We start from the raw sequence: 14,955 nt of genomic DNA, 5'->3' as shown, positions 1-14,955 counted from the left end.
TGAACTCATCATAAACCGCTACTGATGCTGTCTGTATCCGTTTCTATTTCAACCAAATCACTACCATCAATGACTATGAACCTGCAACTGTTTTCTTTTATTTATGCTCGCTGTAAACCGCCACTCAAACCCACTACTGTAGTTGTAGTTACTTTTATTTCTATGTTGTACGAGCAGCCTGCTGCAACTGCAGCTCACGTTCCTGTTTTACAAAATTGTGAGTGAACTAGGATGATGGTGACATGATAATTAGAAGTGATGATGAAGGAGGTTGATGATGTCAAATAGTAAATTAGTATGATCCGTGATGTTAATAATGTAAATCGTTGAACGATTAGATGATGATTACGATTTTGTATCAAGGTATCATGATAATGATGATAATGAATGACTCGATGATACAGTGTGAGTGCATTTAGCCAGTTTTCAGATTCCATCCAAGGTTGAATTATCTATCTATTTGTTTTCTTTTCAAGTCAATCAACAACAATTATATATTGAACCTGTCTTTTGCAATTGATGATATACTTTAAAGACTACAGATGCGTACCTTTTAAATTTATGGCCGACATTCAATTAAAGAAATAACCCTACTCAATTATTTAAAAGAAACCGATGTATTATAATAAGTCTAGTGGGGCTGCTATGTTACGGGACTTTTATAAATAAGTCATGATGGGCTTATGGTGATATTGGACTTTATAATGGGACTCAGAAAGGCTGCTGTTATACCTGCAGTGAAACCCAACCCAAAAACACACCTGCTACTGTTTCCGTTTCTTTTTGCTACCATTTCAACTACAAACAACCACCAAATACCTGTTGCTAGTACCCGTTTATACTTATTATATAATTTAAACAAAACCTGCTTCACTTCTATTACTATCGCCACAAACCACCATTCAACCATCGTCGTCACTGCTGTGTTGTTCTCTGCTGCTACTATATTGTTGCAACCGAGCGTCAATCTACGTGTGTTTAATGATAAATATTTGAAACAGATGGCTATACCGTATTATTTCATGAATGGGGAATTGCTATTATTATTATTGCATTATTATTTGTAAATAATTGTCTAGTGCCCTGGATTCCAAAACCAACGAATTGTTTATCAACTAATGGGTTTTATAGCATAAGAATATTATTGGGCTTGTGTATATTGGGTAAGAAGTTGTTGTTGGACCGAATCCTTCATTCTCAGTTGGGCCGTGGGTTTGCAAATGAAATTTTGTGCCATGGACTTCTAGTGTTGGGCTATTGCTTGTTGGGCCGACTTTTATGCTGTTGGGCTTGGGAACTATTTGCGGGCCGAAAGGAATGCAGGCCAGAAAAATTGAGGATATGAAAATCGATTATGATTTAGTAGATGATTAGGTGATGAAGATTATTAGGACGATGATAAGGAAAGTTCAATGATGGTTGTAAAGATGATAGACGGTGAATATGTTAGTGATGTTATCACGATTATATAGGTGGTAATTTGATGATGTTACAATAGCAAATTAGATAGTGTTAATAAGGATTAAAATCGTAAGAGAATTATGATATGATGCATAATGAAAATAGACTCGATATTGATGACTCTATTTTGATGATGATTGTATGAAGATCATAATGAAGATGGCAATGATAAATGATGCTATCATGATAAATGATGTTATCATGATAATGATACATGTGGATGATGATGATGCGAATATGATTTGTGATTTTATGTGATGATATATGAAGAAGAAGCGGGTTATATATATATATATATATATATATATATATATATATATATATATATATATATATATATATATATATATATATATATATATATATATATATATATATATATATATATATATATATATATATATATATATATCTGGTAATAGAACCGAAAATCGAAGTCAGAGGAGTGAGTTAGGTTGTTATCGGGTTAGCGGGATGTCGCGAGTTCAAATCCGGACTTGGGCATTTTTTTTAAAGGGCTATTTCTTTGAGGTAGTTTACTTACTACTCACTTTTATTATTATTATATTTGTTATTATTAGTAATTATTGTTATTAGGTTATTACTAATATGAAGAACATAATTATTAGTATTGTTAATACAATTAATATTATTATCATTATTGTTATTATTATTATTATTATTATTATTATTATTATTATTATTATTATTATTATTATTATTATTATTATTATTATTATTATTATTATTATTATTATTATTATTATTATCATTATTATTATTATTATTATTATCATTTCTATTAAAATTATTATCCTTATTATTAAAATGATTAATAAAATTATTATTATTATTATCACTAACATTGATATTAGAATTAACATTTTTATTATCATTTAGGTTATTATTATTATTAGTATCATTATTGAAATTATTATCATTACCATTTATATTAAAAGTTATCATTATCAAAAGTATCATTTTTATTATCATTATTATTGTTATTATTACAAATAAATATTATTTTACAAAATACATTACAAACATATTAATATTGTATCTTACTAAATTTTTATTATTAAAATGACATTAAGTAAGCTATATATAAAATATATTAACGAATATAAATATATATTCTTATCATATATATAAACTTTAAAATAAATTTCTATTTGTAATATATTATGATAAATGATTAATATTATATTATTAAACTACTTTAATATGTATTTACTATATTAATATTAATAAATGTAATATAGAAATAAATATTAACTACTTAAAATACATAGGATAAATATAACTTAATTAGTAATATGATATGTAAATTAATAATATATAAACTCGTTAGTTGTTATTTTATGTTTTAATATATATAACTGATATAGGTTCGTGAATCCGAGGCCAACCCTGCATTGTTCAGTTTCGTCATATGTATTTTTACTACAAAATACAGTATTGTGAGTTTCATTTGCTCCCTTTTTAAATGCTTTTGCAATATATATTTTTGGGACTGAGAATACATGCGCTGCTTTTATAAATGTTTTACGAAATAGACACAAGTAATCGAAACTACATTCTATGGTTGGATTATAGTATCGAATATCACCCTTTTTAGTCTGGTAATCTAAGAATTAGGGAACAGACACCCTAATTGACGCGAATCCTAAAGATAGATCTATGGGCACTAACAAGCCCCAGTCAGAGAATTTGAACTGCTTTAGTACTTCGATTTTATCATGTCCGAAGGGAGTCCCGGAATGATGGGGATATTCTATATGCATCTTGTTAAGGTCGATTACCAGGTGTTCAATCCATATGAATGATTTTTATCTCTATGTATGGGATGTTTATAAATGAAAATGAAAATCTTGTGGTCTATTAAAATTATGAAATGATTATTTATGATAAACTAATGAACTCACTAACGTTTTGGTTGACACTTTAAAGCATGTTTATTCTCAGGTATGAAAGAAATCATCTGCTGTGCATTTGCTCATATTATAGATATTACTTGGAGTCATTCATGACATATTTCAAAAGACGTTGCATTCGAGTCTTTGAGTTCATCAAGATTATTATTAAGTCAATTATAGTTGAATATATTATGAAATGGTATGCATGCCATCAACTTTCAATGGAATGAAAGTTTGTCTTTTAAAAACGAATGCAATGTTTGTAAAATGTATCATATTGAGGTTAAGTACCTCGCAATGTAACCAAATGCAATGTATTCGTCCAGATGGATTAGGACGGGTCTCTACATGTGGTATCAGCGCGGTGGTCTTAGCGAACCATGTCTTGCATTAGTACGTCTAACTGATAGTTGTTTAGATGCATTAGTGAGTCTGGACTTCGACCGTGTCTGCATGTCAAAAGTTTTGCTTATCATTTAGTGTTGAAAATTACCTAATTATCATCCTTAGGAAATTACCTGCTTATCATTCTTAGTCTAGACACATCTTACTATATTGATTGCCTGAATAGTGTATAGACAAAATTCATATCTTAGCGTATCTGCTAATTTATATCTTAGCGTATCTATTATGGTAAACTTTGCCTGATATCTTCCGTAAATTTCTCCGTAATTTAAGGGATCCTGGTACTATATATATCTATGCATATTATGCATTGAGAATACCATCCAACTATCATTTGCTGTCACTAAACTTTTCATACCAAAAATCTTTTCTGTGATCGCGTAAGATGGCCTCTACGAATCGACTAAGTTCATCTGACTCCGAAGACAGCGTGACGGGAGCGCACTAACCGATCAACTACCGTGATTACTGGAGAAAATGAGGGTGGGTTCGCGACATATTCACCTTATGGAGAATGGAAGAAGGTACTCCATATCATGAGCCGAATCTACCGCCTAACGTCGGAGTACTCGATCTGCTCACCGGTGAACCAGTTCGCAACACCGTTTATACCCTTTTTGCGAGAATTTTTCGTCTTGAGGCTACCATTAACGGAACTAGAGGAGATATCCGACCTCTACCTCACACTAATAACCAACCAGGGTTAGTAGAAGAAGTTAAAGAACTCCGAGCTCGAGTGTTGACCTTAGAGAGCACGGTACACAATTTACAAGCACCAGCAGTATCACCAACACCAATAACATCACCAACCTCAGTACCAATAGCACTTGTACCATCGACAGAAACATCCACATCACCAGCCTCGACATCACCATTTGTACCGCGAGCATAATCTTCATTCTACCTATCATTCTATCTACTTTATCTTTGTTCTACATATCAATTTGCATCAATTATATTCGTTCTATATGGTGATTATGTAATCTCTAAACTCTTAAAGATTATATATTCTCGTTCTAACGATAAATCAAATAAGATTAATATCTTATTGAGTCATTAAATCCATGATTACATCTGAAGAAAATATATATGTTAGTATATTTTCATAAAGATCGTAATTTAAAATTCTTCTGTACAAATTATTAATGATTAGAATATTTTAACGGGTAGGTAATACCCTGGAAATATTTAGATTTCGCATTAATATATTACACTGTACATTCTTCAAATCCGATTCAACAAGTCATTTACTATCCTATACACCACCACAGATATACGAATTCGTTCACCAAAGAATAACCATGTTCATTCCAATTCAAATTCATATACAAGTTTCTGCCGATCAAAATCCAAGTCAAGATTTAACAAGTGGCATAATGAAGAAAATATTGGAAAAAAAACTAAAATTGATTAGTAACAATTAATTAATTAACTACGTAAAATTTCTTCATCATCTTCTAATCTTAAATATTTTAAATTCTAAGATTATATATTGGACTATTGGACTACTAACATTGGACTACTAATCTTGAACAATTAAAAAGTATTAAAAGAATAGGAAATATAAATTATAACATATTTTGGTTTAAAAGATCGTTAATAAGCTACATTTTCTACAACTAAACATTTCTTCAAGTTTGCCACTTGATTTCAACTTAAACACCCTTTGTATCTTGACGATTACAATCAGCGTTTAATTATCTAAAAACACAATTCTCTTGAAACCACCTCAGATTGATAACCGATGATTCAGTTATGGTAGCATTAAATGCAGAGGAAACAGCAAAATTGTAGATGGTCTAAATGGCCAGAAGTTTGACAATAAAGAATGGAATGTTGGGAACGCTCGATAGAAAATTTGGTTCTGAAAAACAGATTGAGCTAACCATGAAGGAGACCAAGGACAAATACAAGGACCATACCATGTATTCCAAGAATCCAGATAATTTTGTATCCAATGACATCCTTAGGAAATATCTTGCTCCGAAGTCATGTTAAAATCTTGCGGAAAATCTTTCTTCATCAACCTTCGAACTTTGAAATTCCAAAATATCATCATAAATATCTTCGATATTTTTGAGGATATTTCCATAAATATTCTCGTCCGAAATTATATACCTCTTCGTGCTATCTGTATTACATTATATTGGAAACTTCTGTATAACCTAAGTATAAATTATGAATGAATTCTGGAGTAGTGTTGGGAATTGAAGCATGAGTTAGTATAATATAATGACACTTGACCAACGTGATTATATTACAGTAAGTCATGCTGGAAGTTCTATTGGAACATGATGATTCACAGACCTTAACGTCATCATGTTCCATGTTAAACGACTCGTTCAATCTGTTCAACCTCCGAACATATCAAGAAAATATATTCTTGATAGTTCTATCCTCAGAGAATCTGGTAATTTGACAAATCAAATCGTGAGAATACGTTCCTTCGTGCTTAGAACGTTATTAATAGTGCTCTAAATGATCATATATTTAGTTACAATATCCTTCCAATATGTAAAGTTTTTAGTTGTAATTGTTCTATTTTTAAGTCGTAATCGTTTATATTAAATAAGTGCGAAGACAAAAGAAGAAAACTAAAATTTGAAGATGCAAACGTCCAAAATGCTCAAACGTACAAGTTACAATCCAAGTGGTTCAATTTATTGATGATCAAAGTCTAAATATTGATAAAAGTACAAGTCGCGGAACGCAAAGTACAAGATATCTAAGCATACGAAAAGACGTTCGAAAATCCGGAACCGAGACATAAACCGAGCATCAACGCGCGAGTCAACGGACCTAAAATTACAAGTCAACTATGCACAAGAATATAATATAATATATATATATATATATATAATTAATATAAATTATATATATTAAATATATTTAAATAATATGTCGACAAGCTAGTGTACAAAAATAATTGGAGCTGGACAGCCTGGCCATGCGAGTGCATGAGAAATGCACTAAAACCCCATGCACTTGCATGAGCCCATGCGAGTGCATGGGAAATACACTGAAATCTCATGCGAGTGCATGAGCTTCAGGATCCAAAAAAGTTCTATAAATTGGCCAGTTTCTGACGAGTTCTTTACACCTCTTCACACTATTTTCATTTCTTTCCTCTGATCAATATATATATATATATATATATATATATATATATATATATATATATATATATATATATATATATATATATATATTTCTAATTTTAATTTTAATTTAAGTTTAATAATAATTTGGTTATTGTAAGAAATGTTTTATGGTTTTTAAAGTTGAAACTCTGTCCGGGTAACGCTACGCTATAAATAATCACTGTAAGCTATGTTCTTCCTTTTTAAATTAATGTCTCGTAACTAAGTTATTATTATGCTTATTTGAGCTGAAGTAATTGTGATGTTGGACTAAATATTAAGACGGGGTTATTGGATTTTGTACCATAATTAGGGTTTGGACAAAAGACCGACACTTGTAGACATTGGACTATGGACCATTAATAGATGGGGGGTATTGTCTAATCGAATGACAACTCATTGGAATCTGTCGAACCTATCTTAAAATTAGTTAATTTAATAATTATTAAATGATTATGCATGTCCTATTTAGTGACGTTTATACGATATCTTTTACAATCATTTAATTAATTATTCGGGTTGCGTAATTGATTATTCAAACTGATCAAGTGGGTAAATTAATATTCATATCTCATTAAAACAGAGGTGGATTACATACAAGGATAATTGGTGTAATTGTTAACAAAGTATTAAAACCTTGGATTACACGCAGTCGATAACCTGGTGTAATTATTAACAAAGTATTAAAACCTTGTTACAGTTTGAATCCCCAATTAGTTGGAATATTTGACTTCGAGAATAAAGTTAATTTGACGAGCATTTTATAATTATGACCGATGGACTATTATGGGCAAAACCAGATAGGTTTCAAATAATTCAGGACAAAGGACAATTAACCCAGAGTAATAAATTAAAATCAAAACGTCAAACATCATGATTACGGAAGTTTAAATAAGCATAATTATTTCATTTAATTTATCGCAATTTTATTTTACGCATTTTAATTATCGTCATTTATCTTTACGCTTTATTAAAAATCGACAAACCGGTCATTAAACAGTAAACCCCCTTATATAATAATAATATTACTATATATAATTATATATATTTTATATAAATATAGTTGTTAAAAATATAGTACGTAATCACTAGCTCCCTGTGGAACGAACCGGACTTACTAAAAGCTAAACTACTCTACGATTAGGTACACTGCCTATAAATGTTGTAGCAAGGTTTAGGTATATCCCATCCGTAAATTAATTAAAACTTGTGTAATTTGTATCGTATTTTGTATTTCGTACCCCTCCGCTCGCACATCAAGTTTTTGGCGCCGCTGCCAGGGACGCCGAAGCAAAACGCTATATTTTTGTAAACTATATTTTTGTAAAAATATATTATTTCGTATTTCGTAAAAATATTTTGTATTTATAATAAGTGTTAAAAAAATGCCGAGTTTTGAACCTGCTATTTTGAGTCTGCACAAAAAACTGAACCTGCATTGTCATGCGATCGCATGATCCAGCAGCACGAATTCTATGCACTCGCATGGGGGGAGCTGGCAGGCCACATACCTCGTACAACATTTAATACGGCAGTAGGGTTTTAATTATAATAATTATTATTTATTCTAATTAGGGTTTAATTATTTAACATATTATTAATTTTAGTATATAATTAGTAATATTAAGTGTTATTATTATTATTAATTATATAGATTAATACTTTTATAAAACATTAATATAAAAATAATATTTTTATAAAATTTGTATTTTTATCATTTTAGTTATAATTTGTATTTTTATCGTTTATTTGCTAATATTTGTCGTTCGTAATTAGTTTTAAACTTAGTTTTTTCCGTAGTTTTTCTAGACCTTTAAGTTTTACCGTAAAATCCCTTAAGTGCTTTTTCTTTAGATTAAGATTTAGGCACTTTAGAATTTTGCGACACAGTTTTTAGATTTTAGTGCCTAATTAAGTTATTGCCGTTTTAGATATAGAATTCCTTTTAAGCTTTAATACCTTTAGATGCAATTTTTAATTTTTAGTTTTTAGACTTTTAAGTTTCAACTTTTTTTCTTCTTTTTATTTTTCGACGTTTTTCGACGCGTTTCTTTTTCTTTTTCATTTTTACGCTCTAGTTTTTAGGACATAGATTTTTATCTTCTTTAAATTTTGACGAAAAATTATTTTAAGCGATTAAATTAATAGACATCCAAAATTTTCTGCTTCGTAGTAATAGGTGGATTTGTTAGTGGCTGAGTTGTGGATTTTCCGATTTAAAGGATCCTGGCTCCCTGCTGCATCTTTTGGCTATTCGAAACGTGGGCAAAAGCAGAAAAGTCTATTAATTTGATAACTTATATAATGTCTAATAAGATATTCAGTGAATGCACCGAGCAAAACGTTCACCACCTTTCATACGTTCACCACCTGTAACTCGATCAAGACATCTAGCCAATATTGTTGCCGTTGATTTTTCTTTAGAATCATCATCTAGTCGAACAAGTACTCTAATTCGAAATTCTAATAATCCATTTTTTGAACCCGACTTCACAATTGAGAACCCGGAGGATATTCAAGGACAATTTCAAGATCCTGAACCACTAATTATTCCTCCTGAACCACAAACCGTTAAATCAGAATCTTCTAGTGATTCGAATTCAACAAATTCAAATATGGAAATAACGGAACCTCAAAGTATGGAAGACCGAATGAGAGCCACACGCACGGGCCAAGGTCACGACATTATTCAGCCAGATGTTAATGCGTCAGATTTTGAAATCAAAGGACAAATCCTACACATGGTCACCAATCAGTGCCAATTTGGTGGTACAACAAAAGAAGATCCAAACGAACATCTTCGAACTTTTAATAGGATTTGTAATCTATTTAAAATCCGAGAAGTTGAGGATGAACAGATCTATCTCATGTTATTTTCCTGGACTTTAAAGGGAGAAGCCAAAGATTGGTTAGAATCGTTACCTGAAGGAGCGATTGACACATGGGATGTTTTAGTTGAGAAATTTCTCAAAAGATTCTTCCCGGCATCTAAAGCTGTAAAGACCCGTCCTAATCCATCTGGACGAATACATTACATTTGGTTACATCGCGAGGTACTTGACCTCTATATGATACATTTTACAAACATTGCATTCGTTTTTAAAAAGAAAAACTTTCATTTCATCGAAAGTTGACGGCATGCATACCATTTCATAATATATCCAACTATGATGACTTAATAATATTCTTGATGAACTCAACGACTCGAATGCAACGTCTTTTGAAATATGCCATGAATGACTCCAAGTAATATATCTAAAATAAGCAAATGCACAGCAGAAGATTTCTTTCATACCTGAGAATAAACATGCTTTCAAGTGTCAACCAAAAGGTTGGTGAGTTCATTAGTTTATCATAAACAATCATTTTCAATAATATAATAGACCACAAGATTTTCTTTATTTAGTAATCATACACTCGCAAGTATTTAAAAATCATTCATATGGAGAACACCTGGTAACCGATATTAACATAATGCATATAGAATATCCCCAAACAGAAATCCATCTGTATAATATAAATTCGAAGTACTAAAGCATACCATTTTCCAGTATGTGGGGAGTTAGTGCCCGTAGATCTACCTATAGGATTCGCGTCAATTAGGGTGTATGTTCCCTAATTCTTAGGCTACCAAGCTAAAAGGAGTGATATTCGATTCGATAATCTAACCATAGAATGTAGTTTCGATTACTTGTGTCTATTTCGTAAAATATTTATAAAAGCAACGCATGCATTCTCAGTCCCAAAAATATATATTGCAAAAGCATTTAAAAAGGGAGCAAATGAAACTCATTATATTGTATTTTGTAGTAAAAATATATATGACGATATTGAACAACTGAACAATGCAGGATTGGCCTCAGATTCATGAACCTATATCATTTGTATATATATTAACACGTATAATCGTAATCGAATAAATTTTATATATTATATCTTAAATTATATTATATATATATATATATATATATATATATATATATATATATATATATATATATATATATATTTAATTTGTATGTATATTTAAAATGACTAATTTTTATTGTAATAGTTATAATAATATTTATAGTAATATTGATAATAGTAATAATATAGTTATTATAGTAATAATAAAAATTAAAAGTATTGGTAATTCTAATAATAATAATAGTTTTAATGAAGTTAAAATGATAATTAAGGGGTGATAATAGTAATAATATTAATAATAGTATTAATACAATTTATTTATAGTAATGATAATAATTATAATTTTAATCAAAATTATAATAAAGTTTCAATAATAAGAGATGTGTTATACATACATATATAATCTATAGATTTAATTATTTTTCATACGTATTCATAATATTATTTATTACCGATAGTTATGGTTTTACCTACATTTGAATCATATTTTTCGTACTCATGATTATATTTCTATCTATAATCTTTAATATTACTTTCACTAACCTTTTCATGTATTCAACTTTTAATCATAATTAACATCTTTTATTTTTTTCATAAATTTCTAATAATAATAATAATATTAGTAATAATATAATAATAATAATAATAATAATAATAATAATAATACAAATAATGTTTTATGATAATGCTTGTCATAATAATAATGATAATGATAATATTACTTATTAATGATACCAATATTCTTAATATTAATGTTAGTAGTAACAATAATTAACATAACAATATTCTTAATCATAATAATAATAATAACATCTATTCTAATAATAATGTTAATGATAATTAGGATAGTTAATAATACTAGTAATAATGATAATAATAATAATAATAATAATAATAATAATAATAATAATAATAATGATAATAATAATAATAATAAAAATGATAGTAACTACCTTTAAAACAAGTGCTAAAAAGAATAGGCCACTGCCAGACTCGAACCCTCGACCTCTCGCTCACCCGCTAACACCACAAACCACTCCGCTGTTTCTATTTTTCTGATATAATCCGAATCCCAAATTTATTTAACTAGTTTTTCTGTTATAGCTCCTTTCTTCTTCTTCATCAGATTACTAGTCGACCAGAACCAATCCTAAATTCAAATTAATGTTCGTTTTAACTTTGAAACTCAATTCCAAACATCATATAATTGAAAATAACAATCTCAGTTAACAAAAAAAAAAAAAAAAATAGTTGTACAGGTTCGACAAAAAGAAAGTAAAAACGTAAATCATGATTTTTATTTTTAGATTATTTTAGCTTATAATTATAACATGAAACATGTTTCAAATCGTTCCTATAAATGTCTGAGATTCTCAATTAAATTTGAAAAGTAACAGATAATTCTAAGTTGATCGAAGAACTTCCGTTTGACTTTTAAAACAATAACTTTAACTCCAAAATTCGAGTTCGTTATCAAGAATTGAAGTTTGTAATTTTCCAGATAGTTTGAGTTAAATATTTCAACCACAATTACATTTAAAGATTTTGAATTAAAATTTACATTTGAGCTGTTGCTAAACGCTGTCAAGAACACGAAGAACTCCAATTTAAATTTCAAGTTTTAGATCGTTTTAGGTTATAATTACAGCATGAAAAAGATTGTAAATCATCCCTAGAAACTATCTATATCACCAATTAAACCATAAACATCAACACGATTTCAAATTTTAAGATGAACAAAACAGTTGACTTTTTGAATTTAATCTTTGACTCGTAAATTTGAATTCAATATAAATAATTGGAGCATGAAAACTTACAGATAGATCGAATAATTGATTCCTAACACAATGGCATTTGTGGATTTTGATAATTGTCTTGAAATTGAGCTATTGATTTAAATATGCTATAACAAAGGTGTTGAAGCTTGTTTTCTCAGTTTCTGTTTTTAATTCCTTAATTAGAGAAGCTGAAAGTGATTGTGATAGAATATGGTGATATATAATTGAAAGGTTCATTATCAATTAACTGTTAAAATTATGATAAAGATGGGTGAATCGACATAAATTCACAGACGAACAGAAAAAAAAAAAAAATCAGATAATGACTTTTAAAAAAAACGCGTAAGAATCTGCATTTAATAATGTCTACATACATTTGTATTTTATATAATAATTAATCATATAACAATAGTATAATACTTTTATAAATAATAATATCAATAATTTTTAATTATATAATAATAATAGTAATAATATTATTATTGATAATGATAATAATAACTATAAAATTTATAACAATATTATTATTACCACTAATAATTATACTAATTATAATAATACAAATACTGATAATAGTAGAAATATAATAATAATAATAATATTAATAATAATTTTATCAAAGTTATATTAATAAGAATAAAAGACCTTATAAAAATTATAATAATAATATTATCAATTAATACTAATAATAATATTAATTATAATAATATTATTATTGATATAATAACAGTTTGTACATATCAAATTTCATTTTTATATCCTAATATTTTTAATATTGATATTTCTTTCAATAATGATAATGAAAGTAATAATATTATTATAATAACTATATATATTATTAATTATGTAATATTTTATAATCATGTAATATATTATATAATAACTTTTATTGAATATATATTATTTATACGTTTTATATATATTACAATATAAAATAATTATTAAAAGAAATCAATTATAGGTTCATAATATTTTTATATATATATATATATATATTTATATGTACTCATTTTAATAGTAACTTAATTATTCTAATAATTATTTTACATTTTTTTAATTCCAATTAATTAAGTGTACTTTTCTTAATTTAAATTATTATTTATACACTTATATTTATATTTATTTATATATATTTACATATTTATTTACACACAATTATTCGTGAATCGTCGGGTAAGGTCCAATGGATTGTTAAGTGCATGAAATAAAACGTTGATTTACTTAACTTGTCGATATTCATCTTCTGAGTTTTCTACATTTCGTAATTTCACCTTTACATTAAATAATATGAAAGTTAAATAATTACCTTATCAAAAGTCACGAGTAAATTATTGTAAAGCATACTTTAAAAATTAAGCATGAATCTCCATTAACTTTTGTCTAGTTCTCGTTAATTGACACTTTTGTTCTTACATATAATTCACTTTACTATTTTCCGAATATCATTAAAAAGAACAGATTTCTTAAATCACAGTGGTCCTCACAACAGAGACTCGTAATCATATCACAATGTATCTGATGATTCAATCATTTGATATTATCTTATAATTCCGTCGATAAATATATTAAACATATATTGAATCAAATTCATTCATGTAAAGTATTATACATCTAATAGTTTGCTAATGTTTTCAATTAATATAACTATATATTATATATACATATCTATATGCACATAAATGTCTATATGCATATACAGGTTCGTGAATCATTTGGAATAGTTGAAGGGTTAATTGAATATAGTTTCAAAATTTTCGAGACACAACATTATAAACTTTGCTTATCGTGTCGAAAACATATAAAGATTAAGTTTAAATTTGGTCGGAAATTTCCGGGTCGTCATAAAAGCCGTGAGACTTCAAGGAGAAATTGTTACATTCACGCAAAAGCCAAATGAAACATTATATGAGGCGTGGACCAGATTCGGAAAGTTGTTGAGAGGATGTCCGTGTCGACAACATATAAAGATTAAGTTTAAATTTGGTCGAAAATTTTCGGGTCGTCATAAAAGTCGTGAGACTTCAAGGAGAAATTGTTACGTTCACGCAAAAGCCAAATGAAACATTATATGAGGCGTGGACAAGATTCAGAAAGTTGTTGAGAGGATGTCCTCAGCACGGTTTAGACACTTATCAAATAGTACAAATATTCTACCAAGGTGTCAACATTGCTACACGAAAAGACATCGACACAGCAGCTGGTGGTTCCATTATGAAGAAAACCGCAACCGAAGCTCACAAAATTATTGATAACACAGCCTCCCACTCACATGAGTGTCACCAGGAAAAAGATATTTTTCGTTCATCTAAAGCGGATAGAGCCAATTCTAGCCATGACTTTGATTCC

At 28.4% G+C, this 14,955-nt stretch overlaps 1 non-coding gene across 1 annotated transcript; it reads right to left on the bottom strand.

The window, feature by feature from the left end:
* Window positions 1–14,625: 14,625 nt before the first annotated feature.
* LOC139895106 (small nucleolar RNA R71) lies at window positions 14,626–14,732 on the bottom strand. Its single transcript, XR_011775572.1, has one exon. It is a non-coding gene; the product is annotated as a small nucleolar RNA R71 (small nucleolar RNA).
* Between the last annotated feature and the right edge of the window lie 223 nt (window positions 14,733–14,955).

The sequence above is a fragment of the Rutidosis leptorrhynchoides genome, chromosome 2, assembly GCF_046630445.1.
Source record: "Rutidosis leptorrhynchoides isolate AG116_Rl617_1_P2 chromosome 2, CSIRO_AGI_Rlap_v1, whole genome shotgun sequence".
NCBI lineage: Eukaryota > Viridiplantae > Streptophyta > Magnoliopsida > Asterales > Asteraceae > Rutidosis > Rutidosis leptorrhynchoides.
This window is presented reverse-complemented; position numbering and strand designations above follow the sequence as displayed.